The following is a 26,176-nucleotide window of genomic DNA, read 5'->3' as shown; positions in this document are numbered from 1 at the left end:
TACTTGTTAATTACATATCAATTCCTTGCTGGTAAGGGCCTCCTCTGTCCTTTTTACTACTGTTACCACAACAACTAACATACTGCCTGACACAAATCAGATTCAATATTTTTTAAAAAGAATGAATCTAGTGTTTGTCATTCATGTCCCAAGATCGTGTATGTCTTTATATGTGGTTTGGATAAAAAATGATTTGGCTCTTTCTTGTTTAAATTGAGGTATAATTGACATATAACATTATATGAGTTTCATGTGCACAACATAATGATGTGATATTTGTACATATTGCTACATGATCACCACAGTAAGTCTAGTTAATATCCGTCAACATACATAGTTACAAAAGTTTTTCTTGATGAAAACTTTTAAGATATATTCCCTTAGTCACTTTCAATGCAATGCAGGACTGTTACCTGTAGTCACCATGCTGTACAGTCTGGCCCTTTCTTAGACAAGCTTCAAGTGGAGTTGTATGTTAGCCTTGTTGTCGGTTCCCACCATCTGACCTACATGACCCACCGACAGCAGGGGAGCAAAAGAAATGAGGTGAGAAGTGGGGGCCAGCCTCAGGGTCACAGAGGGGAAGGAGGTGGTGGAAAGCCGCGGTGACCATGGGTGAGCAGCAGGCTCAGGCGAGATTTCCCACTAAGATTTTAGCCCCGCTCCACTGTAGCCGCAGGGGTTGCCTGCCTTCTATTTCTACATCCTAAAGGAAGGGCCACTCCCCCTCCATGAGGTGGCTGTGTTTCCCCACTGAGCACTGGACGGGGAACAAATTTAAAATAGATGACTACTACAGAGGTCTACCTAGACACAGAGTTAACAGAGAAACCTCAAAGAAACCTGTATGCCGCCAGAAAACATTGGTCCTGACAAATCAATTCAACATGTATTTGTTGAAGCCAGACGTTGTTCTAGTCGATGGAGATTTGGAACTAAAATTAAAAAACAGTTCCTGCCTTGAAGGAACTTATAGGCCAGAGAGGGAGGCAGTCATCTACACCACATCTAGACATAACTCGCGTCTCAGATCCATGCCCACAAAACAGCACCATCATCTGTAACAGATAGGAACTGGGGGTGATGCTGTTAAGACAAGGGTCCCATGAATGTCTGCAACTTGCCCCTCACCCTAACTCCTCCCCTTACCTCCCAGGAGCTGAACACAGGCACAGGGCCTAACAGGAATCCAAGTCTGACTTTACCATGAGCTGAGTCAATGCAGGGTTCCGGCAAGACTTACTTACCTGGCCACACAGAGGAGAGGAAATGGTGGAGTCACCTGGTAAGTGTGAAGGCACCGTGATCTTGCCCACCATGGCTTGTGACCCATTTTATTTTCTCGAATTTGGCATAGCAGTTTCACATCTGCTGCATCCAGGTGATGGGGAGGGCAGCTGAAGCGCGGAGCTGAAACCTGATATCCCTTGCAGCACACTCTATGATGACTTTAGTGTCCTTCCCATTTTACAGAAGAAACAGGCTAGGGGGAGTAAGGGGACGGCCTCGGGTCATACAGACCTGGGCAGCTGAGAGGATCTAAATCTCAAGGTCAGTGTGCTCCAGTGCATCGGGCCCAACCCGAGAGCCACACCACAGGTATGAAGTGGCAGGAAGCAGATTTTATGGCAAATCCGTAACCACAGTCAACGAAATAAAAGCAACCATTTCTAGAAATTTCACATAATGGTGAGGCTTCAGCTACATAGAATAACTACTCAGAAACCCAAATGAGAAAGAAGGACCTCGAGGCAGCTAAAAAAGCCCCTGCACTCGGCACTGGTCAAAGACTGTCCCCTCCAACTTCTGCTCAGGACCTACTGACCTTCCCTTTGAACTTCATTCTAATGAGCTGTGTTGTCTGGTTCTTTAGCCTCTAGTCAGGTAGATGTGGTACATTAAAACGGGTTCCTGGAAAAGTGGCAGACTGAAAGTGAAGAAAATAAACAAATGAAAATACAGCAGAGTTGGTAAACTTTTCCTGTAAAGATAAAGAGACCAGATGGTGATTATCTTAGGCATTCTGACTCGCACCTTCTCTAAGGAACTGACTACTCCACTCAGCCACCTTTGCTCTAAAGCAGCCAGCAACATTATGCAAACAATGAGTGGGCCTGCATTTCAATAAAACTTTACTCACAAAAACAGGTGGTGGGTTGAATTTGGCCCAGAGATCATAGTGTGCAACCCATGATATAGAGAAAAACTTCAATGCCAACACAATATCTAGAAAATCTGAACAACCTGGGGCCATATCATAAAGAAACAATCCTAGCCTTCAAAGCCTTCAGGACAGCTGGCATTGCAGAGCAGCATGGCCCTTCATCCTATATAATAAATCCTATATAATAAATTGATAATATGCAAATTGACCATCACTCCAACACACAATATGGCCACACCCATGTGGTCACAAGATGGCTGGCAGGAGAGGGCAGTTAGGGGTGACCGGGCAAGCAGAGGAGGGCAGTTGGGGGCAACCAGGCCTGCAGGGGAGGGCAGCTGGGAGGGACCAGGCCTGCAGGGGAGGGCAGTCGGGGGCAACCAGGCCTGCAGGGGAGGGCAGTTAGGGGTGACCAGGCCTGCAGGGGAGGGCAGTTAGGGGCAATCGGGCTGGCAGGGGAGGGCAGTTAGGGGTGATCAGGCTGGCAAGGGAGGAAAGTTAGGGGTGACCGGGCCAGCAGGGGAGGGCAGTTGGGGGTGATCAGGCCGGCAGGGGAGGGCAGTTAAGGGCAATCAGGCCAGCAGGGGAGCAGTTAGGCGTCGATCAGGCTGGCAAGAGAGTGGTTAGGGGCTGATGAGGCTGGCAGGCAGAAGCGGTTGCAGTGGTTCTCAACCTTCCTAATGCCGCAACCCTTTAATACAGTTCCTCATGTTGTGGTGACCCCCAACCATAAAATTATTTTCATTGCTACTTCATAAGTAATTGTGCTACTGTTATGAATCATAATGTAAATATCTGATATGCTGTATGTGTTTTCCAATGGTCACGACCCACAGGTTGAGAACCACTGGTTAGGGGCAATCAGGCAGGCAGGCAGGCGAGCGGTTGGGAGCCAGCAGTCCTGGATTGTGAGAGGGATCCCAGATTGGAGAGGGTGCACACGGGGCTGAGGGACACCCCCCCCCCCCCCATGCACAAATTTCGTGCAGCAAGCCTCTAATAAAATGTAAGCCATCTAAACAACCTGGGGAACATTATAGTCCAATCCTCCAGTTTTATAGACAAAGAAATAAATTCTCAGAGAGGTTAAGAGACTTGCTGAAGGGCAAACAGCTAATTAACGATGAAACTGAAATGAGAACCAGAGTTTTTACTCCAAATTTAGAACTCTTTCCATTATTTCATGCCTATTATTTTAGCATTCTTGGTAACAATGGGATGGAGGAAATGCTCATTTAATTAAAACACTACACCCTGAGTCTGTTAAGATTCTGCAATCATGAAAGTGCACAGCTCCAGATATTTATAAAGATGATTTTGAATCATCAAGACAAAGGTTAAATTAGGTTTAATGTACTCAGAGAATTAATTTAAGTAGTGCTAAAAAGAATACATTTTAAATAATTTAAAAAATAATAACATATGTGGAAATTCTTATTCTCCTTGGTGGCTGGGAAAATGAGGTATCACTGTCCATTAGTATAAGAAGAAAAGCTTGCCTTCACATTTGATCAATGTAGCCTTGTTCATAAATTCTGACCAGTTCCAGGACAGCCCAAGAATCACCAAGGGATTGGCAGGTCCCGGGTAATTTCTCAACGTGTGGGCACCCGTATTCATTCAATTACCTCATGTAACTGAACAACAAAAGCCATCCTCAGTCCTACCTGTGCCCCTCCTCTCTTTTCTATCATTAGCAGTGTCTTCTCCTTTTCTGAATTAATTAGGAAACAAAAATAGAAACCTGGATGTGTTTATAAAGATTCGGAGTGCTGGTTAAACATGAAAGAGCGAAGGTTGAGAACACAGAGGTGACAAATTTTATTTCTGCGATGACACATTAGAGTGGTCCTGCCAGCTGGCCCTGGCAGCAGCCAGAAGCACACACCTGTCTGCTTCGAAGTCTAAGAGGAAGGGGGAGCCGAAAAGGGCTCAAGGGCCAAGCGGCCTTCCATGCCATGCAATTGAGCTCTAATGGCTCAGGGTCACGGAGCCCTGCTCTTCCAGGAAAGGTGCCTGACATAGGGAAAGGCAGGAGGCCACTTCCGTTTTTCGGACCCTAAAGCAAAGCCCAGCCCGGCTCTGGTTTGGCGAGTTCCTATCTTCCAACCATCAGCTCTACAGGAAAAGGGCAAAGGGGGCGGGTCCCTATGGCTCCAGACTGCACACTTCCCAGTTTGACAGACCTGCCAAAGGAAATGAGAAGCGATAAGTGATTGGGCCCCGATTAGATCAGCCACCTTGGGAAAGGTGCTGAGACAGAGATATTTCACTGAAATAAGGAGAAACCTGGGAATAGATTTCTGGCAAGCAATCCCCACAGTAGATATGGTCTGAATTGGAAATGGATTTCATGGGCAGATAAAGTCTAATAAATGGCAGGTCACTCGAAGATCATATATCATCAAGTCTCAGACAGTGTCTGTGAAATTCGTTATCAATAATTGAACACCAGGAGAACCTAGCCCTTAGCAAATATTTAATTTCAAAACATACCTGCTGATTTACTCAGAGACAGCATCCATAGTATATTAAAAGTATATTACAAGAAGCCAGATGCCAATAAAGCTGCATTTAGGGAAAACCAGCTGCACTTGTTGCTCTCCGAATATTTCGTTAAAGAAGCGACTGGGCCCTCCATCCAGTCCACTGGCAGTTTCTAAATTGCACCGGAGAAGAAAGGGAGGGAGCCCCCCCTCACACAGCACGGATATATCCACACACCATTCCTGGGCCAAGCAATGAGACCGATGCCATGTGGACAGGTACTGGGGGGCAAGAACTACAGGCCCATCTGACACGCTCTCCATGCTGGGGCAAGGCTACAGGAAGTGGGGGCATCTGTATAAAGCAAGGTCTTAAGTAGCAAAGAGGAGTTGTTCTTAAGGGGACACGAGGCAGAGGGAAGTATCTCCATGGTTACTCATTGCAATTGCTGTTGATCTGAGCCACTCTCCCTGCAGCCCCCACCCAATCATTCACTCCCCTCCAGAGAAGACCCTCTTCCTGGCTGAAAAGTGTCACCCCTTACTGTGGTCTGAGTGTTTGTGTCCCCTTCAAAATTCACACATTGGAATCCTAACCCCCAATGTGATGGTGTTAGGAGGTGGGGCCTCTGCAAGGTGATTAGGTCACAAGGATGGAGCCCTCATGAATGGGATTAGTGCCCTTATGAAGGAGACCCCTTTCCGCCAGGTGAGGATTCAACAAGAGGTCTGTGGCCTGGAAGAGGGCCCTCAGCCCACCATGCTGGCACCTTGATCTCAGGACTTCCGTCTCCACGCAGTGAGAAATAAACTCCTGCTGTTTCTAAGCCACCCAGTCTGTGGTATTATTACAGCAGCCTGAATGGACTAAGACCCCATGGGCAGCTGGAGGCAGCAGCAAAAATTCCAGAAAAATGGGATGTATCTAAGGTAATGGTCGTTCATTTAACCAAGTTTAAAATGGAGGCATGGCCTCAACAAGGACAGATTAGTCCCATGGTAAACACCTCCCTAGTAAGGTTTTAGGTCTTCTTTGGGGTTGATAAAGACCTGGAATGGATACGTTTAGTGGCTGGCAGGGAGAGATGAGAGAGATAGAGATAGAGATAGAGATAGAGATAGAGATAGAGATAGAGATAGAGATAGAGATAGAGATAGAGAGGAAGGAAGGAAGAAAGGAAGAAAGGAAGGAAGGAAGGAAGGAAGGAAGGAAGGAAGGAAGGAAGGAAGGAAGGAGGGAGGGAGGGAGGGAGGGAGGGAGGGAGGGAGGGAGGGATAGAGAGAGAGAAAAAGGGAAAGAGGGAAAGAGGGAAAGAGGGAAAGAGGGAAAGAGGGAAAGAGGGAAAGAGGGAAAGAGGGAAAGAGAGAAAGAGAGAAAGAGAGAAAGAGAGAAAGAGAGAAAGAGAGAAAGAGAGAAAGAAAGAAAGAAAGAAAGAAAGAAAGAAAGAAAGAAATCCATAAGTGCCTGTAATCACCTTCTACCCAGAAAGCCTCGAGGGGATAATGAACTCAGGGCTGGAGGGACCTAGCTGCAGTCCCAGCTCTGCCATCCTGGGCCTATGGCCCGGGTGTGATTCCACAGTCTTGAAGATCCCTTCCATTCTAGGGTGCTGGAACATGACTCTTATCAGCTCTCGGCAAAGGCATTCCTACCCCCTTGCACGATCAGAACCTCGCTGGGCTTATCTATATGTGCAAAGATGGCCCAGACCTTCAGGGCCTCTCCCACTCTCAAAATCTCTTCCCTCTGAAATCCAGAACTGCCCTGACAGCCAGAAAACTCTGAATTTCTTAGTTCTACCTGTAGTGCCTTTAAGGGGGCTGAAAGGATATACCAGCACTCTGATATAAAACACCCCCTCCCACACATACACCACCACCACCATCACCACCACCACCAGAGATTATTCTGTGCACAAATGCACCTCGAAAGGCCAGCCAGAGCTTACACAGAGGAGACAAGTAAGAAAATCACAACATCCTCAAAGCCAAACTGAGGTGCGGAGAGCAAAGTTGTCTAAGCTGATGCTGATGACGAGGCCAACCCAGACACACAGTTTCTCCTTCGTAAACTACAAGCGTCCTCCACCTCATCTTCCCTGGTAACACTCCTAACTCTCAGAGACATGCAGTGGCCGCCCACCCAGGGGACCCGAGGAGATCGAGACTCCAGAGGGTCCCCGTTAAAATCCCTCTAGTGGGGACCGTGGAGGGACCTTGCCATCTGGACAGGCTCGCAGGCCTGCTGGTCACCAACCATTTGACCCTTCAGAGCCACCATGAAGACAGCATGGAGGGAACTGAAATGTTTGTTTGGGATCATGCCCTGGCAGAGCTGGGAGGCCATGGTGGAGAAGGGTGAATGCTGGAATGCCAAAGGCCGGTCTTCTCTAATGCTCATGAGCTCTCTGAAAAAAAAAAAAAAAATCCCAGTCTGCAATTCATCCTTATAGCCAAGCACAAAGCACAGCTCGAGAAGACACAAACCACAAAATATGTGACAGTCAGCATTCCGGAACCAAAACTGCCACGTTCAGGCCTTGGATCCTGCTTAGGGGCAGCTCCTTTTTTCTCTGGTGGCACCCACCGATTCAAAATTCAACCTAGACACCGAGCTCAGAGGACAGCAATGTTCTCTCACAGTTGTTCCCTGCTCAGGGCTAATGACCCCAGACCACCCTCTGTCTCCTTTTGGAAGCGCTAAGCAATGCCTTGGCCACGTGATCAACCGGTCAGAGAAGTAATGCAGTTCACGATGCTCGGAAGGGGCTCCCAACTGCCCTCCCACTTCCAAGGCAGCTTCGTGAAACTCTTCATTCAGCAGAACTGGGAACCAACGGGACGCTGCGTGCATAACCGATCAACTCCTGGCTCTGAAGTCACTGCAAGCGGGAGAGGGATCAGGGCTGACTTTTGCACCAGGTCTCACATTAGTGACTGCCACTCCTGACACCACAGCGACCCATCCTTGGTCCCTTTCGCTCGCCTCTGATGGCTCCCAAGTTAAATTTCCAGACACCATTTTAAGTCAACTCTGGGAGCCCTGGAGGAAAAAAAAAAAGTTACAAATATCAAAATGGCCATGTGTGCCAGCATTTAGCACTTTGTAGCACAATTTGGATTTCGTGCTTTAAGACCACTTTCTATCAACTAATTTAGAAAATTTCCCTTTAGCAGACTTAGCTGGCTGCCTTTCACTGCCAAACTAAATACTCCACTCTAAAATACACCCCTGCGTACACATGTGATTTCTCCTTTTAGGCTAGGAATGTAATGTTGACATAAATGTCAAATAAAATTAATGAGAGAATGGGCTCTCAAACGGTACTCCTGTGAAGGGAATTTGTTAAGATTGGGACCTTTGAGCCTATATATATATATATATATAATTACATAACACTCAAATGAGGAGAGTCTGAATGTTAAGCTTTAGCGAATTTATCACCTTTGTCAGAAATGCTGTTACCTACCAAAAAAAAAAAGCAGGTTGCAAGTACATTAAGATGAAAATACCATCAGATTAGAAGTGCATAGTCTGCCACAGCAAGCTTCCCTAGCATTAGCGGGGCGGCCCATCTGCTGGGTATCAAATCCTCCCCTTATCTATACAGAACGCAGATCCGATGTCTGCTGCTCTGCCTGAACACTTCCTGCCTGAACACTTCCGCGATTGACTTTGCAAATGGACTTCCTCCCGCCCAACCCAGCTCCTTCCCCCACCCCTCATCCCCAACTGGCCACTCAGGAAGAGTAAAAATGGCAGCGAGAGCAATAACAGGTATTTTCACTCAACAGGCAAGGCACTGCATACTAGCAGAGCGGCTGCCTCCATCCATACACTGATATAACCACTTTGTCTTTTATTTGTAGTCTCCAAAATCTTCCCCAAGTATGGGCAGAATCACGGAAAATCACTCTAATCATCACAAAGAGCCCTGCTCCCAGTAAAGCAGCAAGTCTCTTGTCAAAGTAAAAGGCACGGAGTAAAAGGTCCTATAATACAGCAGAAATCTACATTTCCCCCCAGGCCAAGGGAAGTGGCGAGCAGGACCCACCTGCAGGTACAACAGTCACAATTATGCAGAAAACCTGCCAATGTCTGGGGTGAGCGGATGCCTTAACGGGAGGAGTTTCACAGAAAACAGTCAGTGTTTTAGTTTTCACACTTGAGATTGAATTTTAAGGACTAGATACCACCCATCCCATTCCTTCTTCCTATACTGATCTCAAAATTTTGAAAATCCATGATGGTTTCCCTAAATAAAATTAGAAGGAACAGCCCGGCCTGTGTGGCTCCGTGGCTGAGCATCGACCTATGAACCAGGAGATAAAGGTTCGATTCCCAGTCAGGGCACATGCCTGGGTTTGAGGGCTCGATCCCCAGTGCGGGGTGTGCAGGAGGCAGCCGATCAATGATTCTCTTTCATCACTGATGTTTCTGTTTCTTTCTCCCTCTCCCTTCCTCTCTGAAATCAATAAAAAATATATTTTTAAAAATTAGAAGGAATTATTTCTTCCAGTTACTTGGATACCTCCGTCTCCTGGAAAACTCCCAAAACAACAGCACACCAACCATGAAGGTCCTAGGTGGGATTCCTCCGATGGCAGGAATCATAGACAACCTACAAATTCCTTCTGAGGCTCGCACCTCTTCAAACAGTTCACAAAATCCACATATTCGGGGCGGTGCTAGAGCATCTCTAACTTACAGAGAGAGCACTTCACTATCAGCCTGGAACAGCTCACACTTCTGTTTACTATGAGCTAAGCCTCACCCTGGGTAATTTGAAATGTCTGCAGAGGACCCATGGAACAGTCTCCATTTTCATTCTTCTCGGGGCAATCAGTTCACAACGAACAAATATGGAAATTTTTCTGAGTAGGAAATCCAACTGCCAAAAATAACTCCTTCATAATTCATACGTGCAATCACAATGGCGATTAATAAAAACCTGAAACAGGTCCGAAAAGCCTAAAGCATTAATTACTCTGTTAGATGTCAGGCCTCTACGAAAACCTATGACGGCAGCAGGTTACTCAGACAAATTAAATCATGTGAACTTAGGGCAGAAAAAGAGAAATCTTTACTTGGAGGATCTGCAGGCTGGTGGAGAGACCAGCCCAGGACTCTCAGGGCCCCGTATTTCAGCCTTGAAAGACATTATGAAACAGGCAAAAAAAAATGCCATTGCAATTAAATCTATGCTGGGACAAAAAGTAAAATTACATCCCTTAAAAGACCTACAATCAATGAACGATACTGTTTACATTACGGGAAAACTGACTCTCCCTGAGTGTGTACTGTGGGGCCATCGTTAGCTGATCAATGAGATTCTTTTGGCTTCTGTGACACCACATGCCCAAATCTCCTTTAACGTCAATGAAATCTCCTTCTCAGTGATTTTTCCCAGGCATGTTTTCTTGGTCCAGCCTCTATATTTTAGTGCTCAGGGCTCTCACTTGGGCCCTCTTCTCTGCCCTCTCTGTCTGAATAATCTTACCCACTGACACCTGTAGACACCATCTTCGTGCCAATGACTCTTCACTCACGCCCAACTCTAGATGTAAATAACCCAGCTGCCTCCTGACATCCCAACAGGCATTTCAGTCAGGCTCTCCAAACACTGCTCCTGATCGCCACCTCCCCGCTCCACGTCTTTCCAATCTCAGGAAATGACACTGCCTTCTAAAATCCTAAAATAATTCTCCGTTGCTCCTTTCCCCCTCACCCTACACTTTCTATACATCAGCTTTACTTCTAAAGTACATCCTAAATCCTTCTATTCCCACCACTCCATTTTACCACTCTAGCCAAGCCCCTTCTCTCCCACACTCATACCGTTCAACTGGTCTGTCTGCTTCCGTTCTCCACATAGTAGCCAGAATGCTCTTTTTTAAAAGTGTATCGCAAACAAATAAAACAAAACAGAAACAAACAAAACATATATATATATACAGAACAAACTGATGGTTGCCAGAGGGATGGGCAGAAAAGCGAAAGGATTAAGAAGTACAAACTTCCAGTTGTTTGTTTGTTTTTAAATGTTTTTTTAATTGATTTCAGAGAGAGGAAGAGGGATAGAAACAGCAATGATGAGAGAGAATCCTTGATCAGTTGCCTCCCGCACGCCCCACACTCGGGACTAAGGGCATGTGCCCTGACTGGGAATCGAACTGTGACCTTCTGGTTCATAGATGGGACGCTCAACCACGGAACCACACCGGCTGGGCTGGAAATGAGTTCCTTAATCTCTCTTTCTCTCTCTTTCTCTCTCTCCCTACTTCCCTCCCTTCTTCCATCTCTCCCTCACTCCTCTCTCTAAATGAATGGAGAACATAGCCTCGGGTGAGGATTAAAAAACTATATATATATTCCAGAGTTTAAAACATGCATCATTGACTTATAAATAGCTAATACAAATTAGTTTATTAGATCCTAGACAATTTAAGGACTTTAGAACAATTTCACTTCATTAATCTCTCCAGATTAAGTTCCAGTTTGAACATATACTCTATTCGCTATATATATTTTAAAGTCCATAGGAGATAATTATTTTATACAGTCAATATTTACTTATATTTAACTATATAATTATTATTTCTATTGCTCTTCATGCCTTCCTACATCTCTGAGTTTTGATCTGGAATACTTTTTCTTCTGTACAAATGATGCCCTTAAGTATTTCCTTTAGTACAAATCTGCTCATGATAATAAAAAGTGTTTACCTTTCTTCATTTTTGAGGAATCTTTTAGGCAGAGATAGAATTCATAGTTAACAGTTGTTTTCTTTTAGCAATTTGAAGATATTGTTCCATCTCCTTCGGAAGTCTGCTATTTGAGTTGAAGAGTAAGTTGTCAATCTTATTGTTGCTCCTTTGAAGGCCAAACGTACCCACTCCTCCAGGCTTGACTGCTTTTCAGCTTTTCTCTTTGTTTTTGTTTTCAGAAAACTTACTATCCTGTTTACAGGTGAAGTTTCTTTGTATTGACCTGCTTGGTGTCATAGGACTTCTTAATTCTGTGGCTTTGGTCATTTGTTAGTTTTTGAAAATTCTCAGCCATTTTTCCCAATTGTTTTTTCTGTTCCATTTTTCTCCTCTCCTACTGAAACTCATGACATTTATATTAAGAGTTTCCACCATACTTTACATGTCTTTCAAAATCCTGTATTTATTTTCTATTATTTTGCCTCTCCATGCTTTATTTTGGGTATTTTCTTCTGTCCTATGTTCTAGTTCATTAACTCTTCAACTGCATCTACTCCATTTAACTCACAGCTTTATTAAAGTATAATTTCCACACCATAAAATTCACCTACTATAAATACACTCAATGGTTTCAGTATATTAATTCAATTGTGCATTCTTAGATAATTTCCATCACCCTAAAAAGTTAATCTGTATTTTTCCAACCTAGTTCTTGCTTATAATTTTCAGTTCTATGGCAAATTTTTAAATCTTATCTTCTAATTCTTTGAATATATTCGTCACAGTTATTTTAGAGACCATATATGATTAAATCCACCATCTGAATCCTTATAAGGTGTATCTCATTTGTCAATATTTTTCTTTGTTTTTACTCATCTCTCGTCATTTTCATTGGGTGACAGATATAGTACGTGAAAACCTCTAGTGATAACAAGATGTGTTTTTCTCCCAAGAGGCTTTTGGCAGGCACTTCAGCTGGGGACACTAATCTGAAAATATTTGATTTTTGGCTTCAGTCCCTCTGAGAATTTTTCTATTTCTGGTTCATCTTGACTTAGGGTTCCAAATGGAAGTCTCAGTTGTTTATTAGGGCTTCTGCTTTTTGGCAGGTCCTGAATACAATTACCATGCTGCCAATACCATGAGTTTGTTGAAACTTCTGCTAAGTTTCTTAGCCACCACTTTCAGAATTGACAGTTATCTCAAGAATAAGATCCAGAAGCCAGGCTCTCCAGTTAGGCCTTTCCTCCTCTCAAATCTTGGTTCTGCAACTCCTCATTGCCTTGATGCCTCGCCAATGCTTCCAAACTGACGTTTTATTTTCATTTTCACTGTATGCAGCTATTCTCAGCAACAGTTGGTCTGAACAAAGCTGATCTACTCTGGATAGACACATTGACTACCACTGTAAGCGCGGTGATGACAATCACACACACCAGGACACTTTTGAAAAATTAAAGGAGGCACTCACTGTGAATAACAACAGTGGAGCGGTGGGCATAAACCAAAACTATCACAAGTCAGGATATATGGTCTCCCCAATAATAATGCAGGGAATACTTTGCTTAAAAAATACAAATTAACTTCAAAATCACATTGGCCACATCAAGAACATGGAAGTCTTGTCTCTTCCCCTTGTGGTGACTGAATATTTGGCATTTAGGGTAGAATGAGCCCTGGCTCAATGGGGGAAGAAACCATTCAGTAGTTCACTGTATCGATAGAGGGAGTTAACTCTTCCAAGCAACCTGCTAGTTCCTGGACTCTGTATCTCATTAAAGTCCTAGGCTGAGACTTGGTACCTCCAAAAGAGTAACTTTGGAAACGTTTCTAAACAAGAGAAAAATGTTTCTTAAAAGGTAAGAGAGACGCCTTCATGTTGAGAAGAAAGTTAATATAATTTCCAGAAAGAGCACTGTGTACTGTTCCTCCTGAACTTGATCTATTTTATTAGAAATGCTGTACCCTACTCTCATCTGTCAGAAATCCTATGCCCTGTTCCATGAAGGAAACAACATAACAAGTGGAGAGCTTTTCTGTCTTGGCTCTTGAGGAGCTAGACTGGCCACCTGAGTCGTCATCTGGAGCGGCAATTTTCAACCAGCACAAGAATTCCCAAAACATGCAATCCCTGACTAAATAGAGGGCACTGACCTCTTTTCCCTTAGATTGTCATATTGAAAAATGACAGTCCTAGCTAGTTTGGCTCAGTAGATAGAGCGTCAGTCTGTTGACCGAAGGGCCCCGGGTTTGATTCTGGTCAAGGGCACATACCTCAGTTGCAGGCTCCTTCCCGGCCCCAGCCCTGGTTGGGGCTCATGCAGGAGGCAATCAATCGATGTGTTTCTCTCACATTGATGTTTCTCTCTGTCTTTCCCTCTCTCTCAAAATCAATGGAAAAATGTTCCCGGGTGAGGATTAAAAATAAAAAATGACAACAGCCAACACACAGTAGCTGTCCCCTGTGAATGAATCAAAATTATACCTATTTTTGTTAGATCAGCAAAAAGCGTTTTGGTGTGCCACAGAATTTTAGTAATTAATCTATGTGTGCCCTGAGATGAAAGAGGTCGGAAAATGCTGATCTAGAGTGAAAGCCTCGGGCTGGAGAGCTATTCTCTGACCAATGCCAGAGCTAAGCCCAAGGAGATGCGCAAACAAAACATGGTCGATACCTAAATATAGACTCACCACATCTTGTACTTTGTAGCCTGACCATTTCTGGAATTTTGATGATCCTATCCAAGATACAACTCCCTGTGATTCATCTGCATATTTTAGATGGCTTGGTTCAAAACAATGTTTTGTATATAAACAGCACAACATTTTTCCAAAACATGGGCTTTATCGGCATATAAAGTAATTTTCCACATGTACTGTGTTTGCATCTGAGCAGGTGGATAATAGATTAGCTACTAAGACGTTAGTAATCTATTATGGGATTTTTCCCATCCACAACACAGTGTAGTCGAGAAAGAAAACCACTCAATGAAAAGAAAACAAACCATGATGCCAACAATTTAACTCAGTTCCATATGTCATTCTCATTTACTAAGCCCAAAAGCAACATAAATTAAAAATGAAACATTGTGCCCTGGCTGGTGTGGTTCCGTTGGTTGGATGGAGCATTGTTCTATACACCAAAAGGTGGCAGTTTCAATTTCTAGTCAGGGCACATACCCAGGTTGCAGGTTCAATCCCCAGTCAGGGTACGTACAGGAGGCAACTAATCAACCTCGAACATCAATGTTTCTCTCTCTCTCTCTTTCTCTCTCTCTCTCTGTCTACCTCCTCTATCTGCGCCTTCCCTCCCTCCCTTCTACTCTTTCTAAAAGTCAATGGAAAAAATATCCTCGGGTGAGGATTAACAATAAATAAATAGATAAATTGCAAACAGGCTTAAACAGAGTAGATACAGGAAATGAAGAAGACAAAAAAATTACCTAGACTATAGCACATAAAGATATAGAGACAGAAAACATGAAAATGAGATTAAAACATAAAAAAGAGAACTAAAATCTAACATATACCTCATCTGAAATTCAAAAGTAAAAGAGAAGTGTACAGAACAGGGACAAATTCTGAGAATTTTCCAAAAGTAGTGAAAAAAGCAATCCACAAAATCACACACACACACACACACACATCCCAAGGCAAAAATAATAATAATAATAAAGAAATTCATGCCCTGGATGTGTGGCTTGGTGGGAGCACTGCCCTGTACACAAAAAGGTCACATCGATGTGAGAGAGTCACATTGATTGGTTGCCTCCCACACACACCCTGACCTAGGCCGAGATATCAAACTTACAACTAAGGTACATGCCCATGACTGGGAACTGAACCCACGACCCTTTGGTCCATCGGCCCACACTCTAACCACTGAGCCAAACCAGGCCAGGGTGAGATCACAGGTTTGATTCCCAGTCAGAGCACATACCTAAGTTGCTGGTTCTATACCCTGTTGGGGGTGTACAGGAGGCAAGCGGTTGATGTTTCTCTCTCACATCAATGTTTCTCTAGCTCTCTATCTTTATTTCTCTTCTTCCTCTCTACAAAAATCAATAAAAACATATCCTTGGTGAGAATAAAAAAATTCATATCTAGAAAATTTACAATATACCAAAGACAAAAAGCAACCATGAAGAATCTTGAAAAAAGAATACCTTCAGTGTCAAATAACAATTAGACTTAACATTGGATTCTCAGCAGAAGCCAGAAAACAGTGGAACATCTTTAATGTGCTGAGAGAAAATAACTAGAATTTTATACCTAACAAAAATATTTTTATACCTAGCAAAACTATATTTTAAGAAAATAGGAAAAAATAAAAATTTCCACCAAGCCGAAACCAGTTTGGCTCAGTGGATAGAGTGTCGGCCTGCGGACTGAAAGGTCCCAGGTTCGATTCCGGTCAAGGGCATGTACCTGGGTTGCGGGCACATTCCCAGTAGGAGATGTGCAGGAGGCAGCTGATCAATGTTTCTCTCTCATCGATGTTTCTAACTCTCTATCTCTCTCCCTTACTCTCTGTAAAATATCAATAAAATGTATTTTAAAAAAAATTTCCACCAAACAATAACCGAAATCGTTTTCCCTCAATTGATACTCACTAAATGAAATGTAAAAAGAAAAGTAATCTGAGGAGTAGGGATGTGGGAAGGTATTTTAAGGAAAGAAAGTAGTAAATATGTGGGTAAATCTGAATAAACATTTCTATTTTACAATGAGAATGTCTAACATGTGGGGCCTTAATTGTGGAGTGGGGGTCTCAGCTGGTTGGAGCATCGTCCCATTCACAGGGACGATGATTCGAAAGGTCAAAGATTCGTTTCCCAGTCAGGGCACATACCTAGGTTGTGGGTTTAATCCCTGGTCAGGGCACTTATGGGAGACAACCAATCGATGTTTCTCTCTCACATAGATATTTCTCTCCCTCTTTATCTCTCCCTCTCTCTCAAATCAATAAACATATCCTTGGGTAGGGATTAAAAAATAATAGAATAGAAGCGATCAAAGTGCTTCCCAGTGTAGCAATAATAATAATATATTGTGAAAGTTATGTTTCCGTTTTTACATGTTACTTAGTAAAAACTTTGTATGGCCTGTCCATGTCTACATATATCCTATGTGCTTACTAGAATCTCATGACAACGTCTGTGTATCTTACTATGGGTCTTTGAAAACCACTAGACTAGACTATGTGATATAGGAGCCACAGCCTTCAACTGCTGGTACAGTAAGTCTTCAATATCAATAGGTTCTGTGACTTTAAGGGGAAAATGTTATAACAAAACCCTGTTTACCATAGGCTAATTGATATAAACAAGAGTTAAGTTCCTAGGGCAGCTCATCAACATTAAATATGTTATCATGTTACAACAAAACGACTTTGAACAAAATGGTGTTATCCAAGAACCTGCTGTATAGAATAAGCAGTACCAATGGGCCAGAGACCTACTAGTAGCTCCTGAGAGCAGAGGCTAGCCGACCTAAGGAGCCTGAGTTTGCTCATCCTCCATAAGAAATAAAAGGGAGATGTGTGCTCGCCACCCCTTCCCACACACGCCACCACAGGCAAATAAGAGGACACCATGAAGGAAGGAATGGACATCGTTTTCCTAAGACACAATTATCTTAAGCAACTGTTTGGATTATCAAACTAAGTTTTAAAATGGATGGGATCAAAAGTGATGATTCTTTTCTCTGATAACCAATGGGTGTTTGCTGGGGAAGAAGATCTGCTGGAGACAAAATGAACAAATTGCATATTCCCTGCACAGGGAGTTGCAGAGTGGCTGAAACAGGTGACTCCACAATGCGTGAAGAGAGGAAGACGAAGGCTATGGTCAGGGGATGAGATGAACAAAGGCAGGAGCTGGAAGGAGTGAGGCCAGTTCAGAGACTCAGAGACAAATAAACCCTGACCAGCTCTGGGGGCATTCCCTGAGCACTAGTGGGTAGGGCCAGATTAGGGAAGGTCTTGAATGTTAGACAGAGGAGGACAGAGTTGGTAAGGTGAGCAACAGGGAGCTACCGTAAGTCCCAAGTAGAGGCATGACACCAACAGCATACAAACGTAGCTGAAAACAATATAAGCTGTAACTACATGCCAGGCTCTGTGCCAAGGGCCTATCAGGGGCTTTCTGATTAGCCTTCGCAATAATCCCTTCAGGACTTCCACATTACTGAGTCTTAGGTTATGGTGAAATGCAAAACAAGTGGGTGCCCAAGTTTTCCAACCTGGGAAACAAGAACAATGGTTCAAACAAAGGAAAACAAACAGAACGAAATGAATGCCCCCATCGAAAACTGCTGCCTGAATGTTTAGACTCTGAACTTACATCAATTTCTCTTATTCCCATTTTTCACACTGAAAAACCACTGTCCCAGGATCTTCCTTCACTGTGAAGTTTGGAGGACCAGTAAAAACAATTTTTCTCCTAACATGTCTACAGTTCTGAGACTGTGGGGGGAGATGAAGAGCAGAGACTGATGGTAGGAGATGCTGAGGCCCTGTCGTGCCTATGAGGCCTTCCTATCTTCGTGCACACCCGCCCGGCCTTCAACGGCAACCCACAGCATCAACAAGCCCCTGAGAACCTTCTCGGCCAAAGCCCCCTCTGCCAACTTGCCCACCACCCTTGAGTGCTGGGAATCCAGGCCCCCTGAGAGCAGCCATCAGCCGGTGACTGAAAGCGACATGTGGTCTGTTGGACACAAGCTCTCAGCCAGCTGCAGGACGCCCGAGCTCCCCTGCACAGTGGGAAGTGGCGAGTCACAGCACTATTGGATGCCTCTTTCTCATCTCTCACAGATGCCCCCTACTGGTGTCTTCCTGGGATTGTCTCCCAAGTAAACTACCTGCCCTGGAGACCTCACAAGGTCAGCTTATAAACAAAAACAAGAGGCGTACACTCAGGGAGGAGCTCAGGGAAGGAGTGACTTCCCTCCCTCTACATCAGCTTAGAATGTGAACTTCAAAAGAAGGATATTTAGGGGGAAATGGGGAAATCTGTAATAGTGTCAACAATAAAAATAAAAATATTTTTAAAAGAACGATATATACAGTCTAAGAAGCCAATCAGAGCTACGGAGCAGATAGGATGTCTGGGAGTGATCTCTTCACCCTTATGTTCCGTTCACAGAGCACAGCTCCTAGTATGCCACAGGTGCTCAATAACTGTTCACTAAATAAGTGGCTGGATGGTTTGTCTCCCCTAATGTGAAGATGTATCTTTGGCACGTCCCTAGTTCAACTCTTTAAAATGATTGCATGCATGTGAAATCTGTGACAGCATGTATGTGAAATATGAATTAGTTCCATCAGATTCTGACCATTCTCACCTGAAGTCTTTAAGAGAATGACAAAGTGCTAGCACCGGCTTCACCAAAAATGTCTACCCTGTTCCCACTGCAGTTCCAGCTGAACACACGTATTCTAGGCACAGTGGGTCCCCCACTCGAGCACAAAAGCAGAGCTCCCTGCTTAGATGAGGAAGTCAAACTGACCTGCTCCACTGGTACTGTATAAATCCATTTGGGGAACCATTTTTCTGCCAAGGGCCATTTGGATATTTATAACATCATTCACGGGCCATACAAAAGTATCAGCTTAAAAATTAGTCTGTTCTATTTGGTCAAACATTTGATTAACTCATCCCTAATGCCTTGGCAGGGCCAGACCAAATGATATGAGGCCTGTAGGCTGAACGTTCCCCACCACTGATTTAGGAGTAAGGGAGACCCAAGAAGGGGATACTGAGTATCCTGCTAATCTGACAAACTAAGCCCATTTTTTCATTCAGAAAGAAATAAAAGAGATGTCATAGTATCTGCACCCCTGAATTTGTTGGGCAGTTCATACGAAGTATAAAACTCAATGTGGTGGAGGAAACCCGTTTCTGTGGATGCCACCAACAGAAAAACTACAAGTAATATCTGGGCAACTCAGGAAAGTCAGATCCCTATGTGGTAAGGGCCTTTCATTGACCAAACAGGTGAATGTGCTCAGAGGTAGAGGAAGGGAAATGCAGAAGATGAAGATGATTTAAGGGAGATAATCACTAATGAGGGAACTAAAAAGTCCCTCCCATCACTAATGGTCAGATGGGAACACATAATGACGAGAAGCATAATCCTATTTCTTACCAGAATCACAACAAATTTTCCCCACCCAACACTGCCATTTTTCCCAGGAAGAGACTCCATTTTTAGCTTGGAAGGGGGAGTCATGGACCCCGGAACAGAAACAGAGGAATGGCTATGAGAGTTAGTAGGGTGGAAAATGCCTGGAATTTGGAGTCAGGGTGAGAACTACTTGGAACCAAAGAGTGTGGCTCTGACAACATAGTTGCCTCCGTTTTTCATCTGTAAAATGGGATACTAATGTATATTATCATTACTTAGTAGTGGTGGTATATTAATACTAGGTTATTATAAGAATCAATTGAAATAATGTAGGAGCAGCACCAGACAGAGGAAAGCCCCTTACCAGTGTGATGTGATTTTTCTAGATCACCCAACATTGCCAAACTTACCCAGAGTAATTTTTTTCTGTTTCAAGAGACCATTCTAAATACTCAATCTAGTCCTAATATGACTGTCCTAATTTGGGCATGTATTCACTAGTCAGTAAGTGGTCATTGTTTTCATTTTAAAGGCTGCAAAAAAAGTTAAGTTCACCTCATCAGAAAATCTCAGAGTACGGAGAAATATCTGAGGTTATCTAACATCTAACCTTGTGTAACATACTAAAATTCCTTCTCCAAGTAGGACTTGTTACTATCGGAATCTTAAGAAAATAACATCTGTGAAGGTACCAGAAAATAACTCCGTAAAACATCTGGAATCCTGCAAGAATCGGCAACTTCAGCAATGTCCCGGTAACTGGAATGCATGAGTTCCAAAACAAAAGTCCCTAAGAACATCAGAGTATAAACGCTCACTCAAGAAGAGCCACGGGTCTATTATCATGAATATACCTTGGGACAGCTCTGTTGGTTTTCTATTTCAGGTGGGAGGAGGAATAAGATAGCTTCCAACAGCCTAAACAGGAAAACCTTATTCAACACAATTCAACAAATAAAAGTTAATCACAATCATTTTCATCCACTACCACAAGCAACTATTTTGTGCTTGTATTAGTTTCATCTTTGCAGAGGAAAGATTTTCTTAAAAAAAAGAAAAAGTCCCCTCACAAGTTGTTGGAAGACTTCCTGGGACATTGCTGATTTTAATCACCATCTCTAACCCCACGCAGGTAACAGAAACAAGGCAAAGGCAGTGGAAATAACAGGAGAATGGAGTGAAGGGTCTGTATGTTCTCCTACAAACGCCCCAACTGCACAGATTCCAGGAAACAACGCAGGGAGGTGGGAACGAGAAGCACAATGCTACTCCAGTTTGCCTGCCATCCCTACGGACTTCTCCTCCCCTCCGTAACAGTGCGTGGCTCAATGGTTGAGCAGCCCACCCATGAACCAGGAGGTCATGGTTCAATTCCCAGGTCCAGGCACATGCCTGAGTTGTGGGCTGGATCCCTAGAGTGGTGCGTGCAGGAGGCAGTCGATCAATGATTCTCTCTCATCGCTGATGTTTCTATCTCTCTCCCTCTCCTTTCCCGTCTGAAATCAATAAAAATATATATTTTTTTAAATCAAGAGTAGAAGTAGAGGGGATTCCTCTGTCTGCCACCCCTAGAAATCTTAATACTTGTAGTTTCTGGGATGTAAAATAGGAGGACCAAGCCCAATCCCGATACTGCCATTTTAGTCAATCTCATAATACTAGTAGAGGAGATAATTTGAATATCTGTATATATAAAAGCCTAAGCAACCATCTGACTGTTCGATCGTTTGCCTGGTAGCTATGGCGCACAATGACCACCAGGGGGGCAGATGCTCTGACCAATAGAGGAGGGAGTCCAATTCCTTGCTGAATCAGCTGTGAGTTAGGTTGCTGCTGGGGCACTGTTGGCCCCAAATCTGCTTCACCCACACCCCAGACCCAGAGAGAAGGGAGCCCAATTCTGGGGTGCGTCACCCGAGAACTGCCCTCTCGCAACCCGGGACCCTTGGGAGATGCCGGAGAGCCAGTTTCGGCCTGATCCCTGCAGGCCAGGCCGAGAGACCCCACCGGTGCACAAATCCATGCACCGGGCCTCTAGTATTTGACAATATGCAAATAACAACTGTGTGTTATCATTTTACTCAACACTCAAAACACCAGTGAGTCTGCCAGGCAGATTATATGGTTTGGCAAACTTTCATGAATGACATTTAATATGAAATAACTTTCACTGACAGATAGGATAACAGGGATATAACATATCCTGAGGTGGTAAGAGAACAGATCCGTGCATTTGAGTACAATCATAATCAACGGATCTCGAACCCCTCCGTGCTATGTTTCTTCGACTTGTAAGGAAAGGAGGCCCTGGTTTGTACGTAACCCCGTAAGACATTCTTTATCCTTCCCTACTTATAGACTAGACCAGGGGCTTTTTTCATGCTTCTGTCCGGTCCAATCTTTCACTATCTACCTGCTGGCTTATTTTAACACATTGTATTGCATACCATTTTCCTGCTCACTCTGAAAACAAGCACCCTCTTAAATTGTCAAGACAAAAGTTCTCTCTGCAGCTAAGATGTTCCAGGACTCTGCAAGCCACTCCCTCCGGCCTTCTTTAGAGGATATTTTGGGCACTTTAAAAGCTTTTTGACTTGTGTCCAAAGCAGTCCTAGGGTATGTCCCAGGCACAGGGGGTGAAAGCAGGCTCTTGGTTCCCTCAAAGAAACTGTTTTCATTCCACTCATATATTAGAGTCTCACATCAGATTTCATTTGGTGCTAAATATCAATAAAAAAATGATGCCTTCAAAAGGGCGTAAACACCATAGCAACGACAAATGGTTCTCTCTCTCAGGTGCTCCTAACGCCCTCCCCAGGCTGCCCCTTCGGATGGAGGTTATGTCCTTTTTTCCTTTAGAGAAGCTCACCTTACTTCCAAAATTTGAAACATATATGAATTAAAACAAATATATTTATATTTACAATATCCAAAAATAAGCCAGACTGTGGCACAATAAATCTTTTCAAAGTTAAGATTTGTTTCCTTATATGGACGCAAAACCCCACCCCAACCCCCAATTTCCAACCCTCCCCCAACATCAAGTTTTTGTCATCAGAAAAGAAGGCATATACCTGACAGGTAGTCTTTATGCATTTTTTTCCCCTTACACTCAAAAAGAATGAAGCTGCCTCTCTCCCTTCACCTCTCCAGGTTAACCCAAAATCAAGACTGGCAATGTGGTTGGTATTTCAGACTAATTATTAGAAATTGGGCATCGCTATCAAAAGATGCCTGCTACCGTGCGTACGTGTGCGTCTGACAACTGAAAATGAGTTGGAACTTGAGTATCTTGTTAACTTGTGTTGGTAAAAGACGTTGTACATGGTAGCATAATGATCAGTTTTTCAGGTCCCAAAGTAAATAAATAAGTAAACAGACACGCCAAAGGTTTGAAGGGACTTAATGGAGCTCCGCAAAGTCCCTTTAGAAATGAAGTGTTCTGAGCAAACTGTCTGACAGACCATGGAGAATGAAGGGAGATTCTAGAAACCAACAAATCCCATTCATTTCCTTCTGTTTGTAAAAACAAGCAACTGACAAGTTTCCTGCCAATGAACACAGTCACAGATAAGAAAGCTCCCTACAGGAAATCCTTTGCTCAAAGAGAACAGTTGTGCCATGAAACTTAACCTTTTCACCAAACCCATTAACTATAGGACATGGGATCGTGAAATATACCTAAATCACCCCAGCAATGTTAGGGTCCTCTCCACCTTCTCTCTCCCCCAATGCAATTAGTTGATGAAAACAAAGCAAATTTGCTGCTTTTTTAAAAGATCAGTGTTAATGAAATTCGATTTAAAACTGACCATTTTCAATTAAGATAAAGCAATACAAGGCTCTAAATCATCATGATTGGAAGCTATTACTGAATGAAGACACAGAACTTAACATGTGAAGGCTACCATTGGAAAGATGAGAGGAATACAGGAAACGCGTTGGCTCTATATTTAGAAGGTTCAGTGTTCATCCCCAAAGTCAACATTCTGGAGAGGGCCTCTTTGGTATGTCACTTAGCAAAGTGAAATGGGGGGGAAGGGGTGTCTCCAAACTTTCCTTTCCTCCCCTCACTGCAACCAGTACCAACCAAGACATTGAAAATATTTACAACCTTGATCTGGGAGCACCTCTCAATTACCCTAAGAACTAAAGCATTCTTCTCTATTCACAAAAGAACAGGAAACTTTTCTAAGTTCACCAAATAATCATAGTTTCAGTTTTGAAACTGTTCTTATTTCAATTTCGGTTTCCCCTTCCTGCATTGAAAACACCTTCCTTGTCCTTCCCAAAGCCCCAGGCATGGTCTCCATTTACCCCTGCAGGAGGCAGCCTTGGGGCCCGGTTCCAAAATGCCCAGGTTCTTGGAATTCAATTGTGAGAGTTCAACTCCGAACCCTCTTGCAAAGGGAAGGTCTTCATTACACGTCCCCCAGGCGACTCTTCCTCCACAGGTGTGTTACTAGTCTTCACAGCTCTAAAAAGAGTTTGGTTCTAGCAGGAGACAGACAAATCAATCTGATGTCACAATTAAGCGCTCCAATACCTTCCTGGCCTTTCCTTGCATAACTCAGAAGCAGCAAAATGCCAAGTAAGCACGTGTGTTCATCCTTGCTTTCAGGTTTTTCCCCCCCCCTCACATATTTTCAATAAAATAGTTATGAAATCTAGGAGACTGCATTTTTGATTGTTGTTGTAAAATGACCTTGATTTGACAGGCACAGTCTCAGGTTTCAACAGATGCTGTGGGAAAGCTTACAGAGGCCAACATGTTCTCCAGGCATCTGTGATGACATGCAGGATTTTTTTTTTTAAGTGGTGGTTATGGGAGTGTATGTATGGAGGGGGGGGGGGGTACTCTTCTCAGTTTCCATGACAACCATGTCTCCACTCACGGTTATTAGATACCATCCACTTCCTGTGTCTAAATTTTTAAGCCAATCAGAAAAGTGTTTATACATTTAACAACTTATGGGACGCTGCTCCTTTAATTGAGGTGGTTTAAGGCTCAAATGGAGATATCTGCACCGGCCTTATATTTTTCCTCTTGTGGATATAATATTCCATGGTATTTACTAACCCGTATTCTTAGAAGGTAAAGAGTGACCTTTTTTTCTTGGACTTGAAATGCATTCTCCTCAAACCAGATGTCACAATTCCTTATAATAGTGTGCAAGCCGATTTTGCCTGTTTGCTCTTCGTTGCCTTTATGTTTCACTGTTGCGGACGGAAACTTAGTGCCTGCTCCATGCCAGTGCACAGACACATTACCAAAGTCAAGATACAGTTAAGCATCCATCCGCGGATGGTGCTATTTCAATATTCAGATTTTAAAAAAATGCGTAGGAAAAATTATCCTAAGTTGAATAACTTGGCATTCTACAACTCCTGAGAAGAAAAAACCATCTAGAAGGGACTGTAAAGTGATACGTCTCTACATGTAGGCTAGTCGCTGACATCTGCAAAGAAATTTGCCACCAAAATGGCCTACTTTAATCTGCATAGAAATAAAGGCAAAAAAAAATTAAACTTAAAGGCACCTCGAGCAAACGGCACCCGACTTAACAATCAATCTGGCAGAAATCTGTGCACAAGGAGGCTCATCTGAATTTACAGGGTGGTTGTAAAAGAAGGTTTGGGGGTGGCTGTTTTCCCAAGTCTGGGTCTCCCGCAACCAATCAGTGTGAGAGTTCAAGTGAGCCCTAGTCATCGGTGCAGGCTCCCCAGCTCTGCACTCTCCGGGCTGCACTCCCCTCTGGAAGGCAGAGCTGGCGATCAATGAGAAACAGGGAACAAAAGGCACAACACAGGCTCTCTTCCTCAGCTCGGGAAACGATGCCCTCTTACCTCAAGGAGCCAGTCGCACCCTGCCCGCCACAGCTCCACGCGGGAGCTCCCGGCTTGCAGAGGAGGCACATTTTACACTGGCAATCATGTGTCCCAACTGCTGGGGAACTCGTCACCTTAAGCACATCCTGTGACAGAGGGGCTCCGCGTTCCCCACCAGGGAAACTAATTCAGGAAATCAATGAACAATCCTCACCATTAGAAGCTGCCCAGGAAGAACGTGTGCACCCTTCCCCAAATGTCATCCCGGGAGCATACACAAAGCCTGAGACATAGTCTCTCCAGCCGCCCCCGCCAGGCATCATGGTTTTCTCCTCAAAACAATGTTTCTCCAAAAGGAGAAACAGTCTGACTGCCCTCCAAGGAAACTCTCCATCCGGAGGTGTCACAGCAGCATAACCAGTTACAGCCTCGGAGGAGAGCCGGGACTGCCCACAGATTGGAGACTGTGTATAATTGATGGCAACACAGTTGCGACAGCAATGCTGGAAACTGCCCGAGCCCAACTCCACATTCACCTCGGCGGTTCCTTGAAAATAAAAGTAGCGCCCGGGGAGCCCACAAAAGTAAAGCCCGAGGAAGTAATTAACAGAATTACACCAATTACTTGAATTATTAAAATGATCCATTTGTCTATTATTTTAAAAATTTTTTCTTTAAGAAACGACTAGCCACAAATTCCTGAGAAACTTTTTTTTTTAAATGAACTTACTTTTGAGACAAAACTAATGAAAATATGCAACTTGCCATCCCTGGATCGCTCCCCCATGGGCTGCGTGCTATCCATCAACCAAGCCAGGTGGAAATACGGGGCGGACACCTTAAAAAAAATCAAAGGGTG

General features: G+C 43.7%; 1 protein-coding gene across 4 annotated transcripts in view; it reads right to left on the bottom strand.

Moving 5' to 3' along the window:
- FOXN3 (forkhead box N3) overlaps positions 1-26,176 on the bottom strand; it is a 417,639-nt gene that overhangs the window by 345,376 nt on the left and 46,087 nt on the right. The window lies entirely within an intron of this gene.

Source organism: Myotis yumanensis, unplaced genomic scaffold (genome assembly GCF_028538775.1).
Source record: "Myotis yumanensis isolate MYYU_CA2020_CCGP unplaced genomic scaffold, mMyoYum1.0.hap1 SCAF_1, whole genome shotgun sequence".
NCBI lineage: Eukaryota > Metazoa > Chordata > Mammalia > Chiroptera > Vespertilionidae > Myotis > Myotis yumanensis.
Note: the sequence above shows the minus strand (reverse complement) of the source record. Positions and strands in the feature narration are given on the sequence as shown.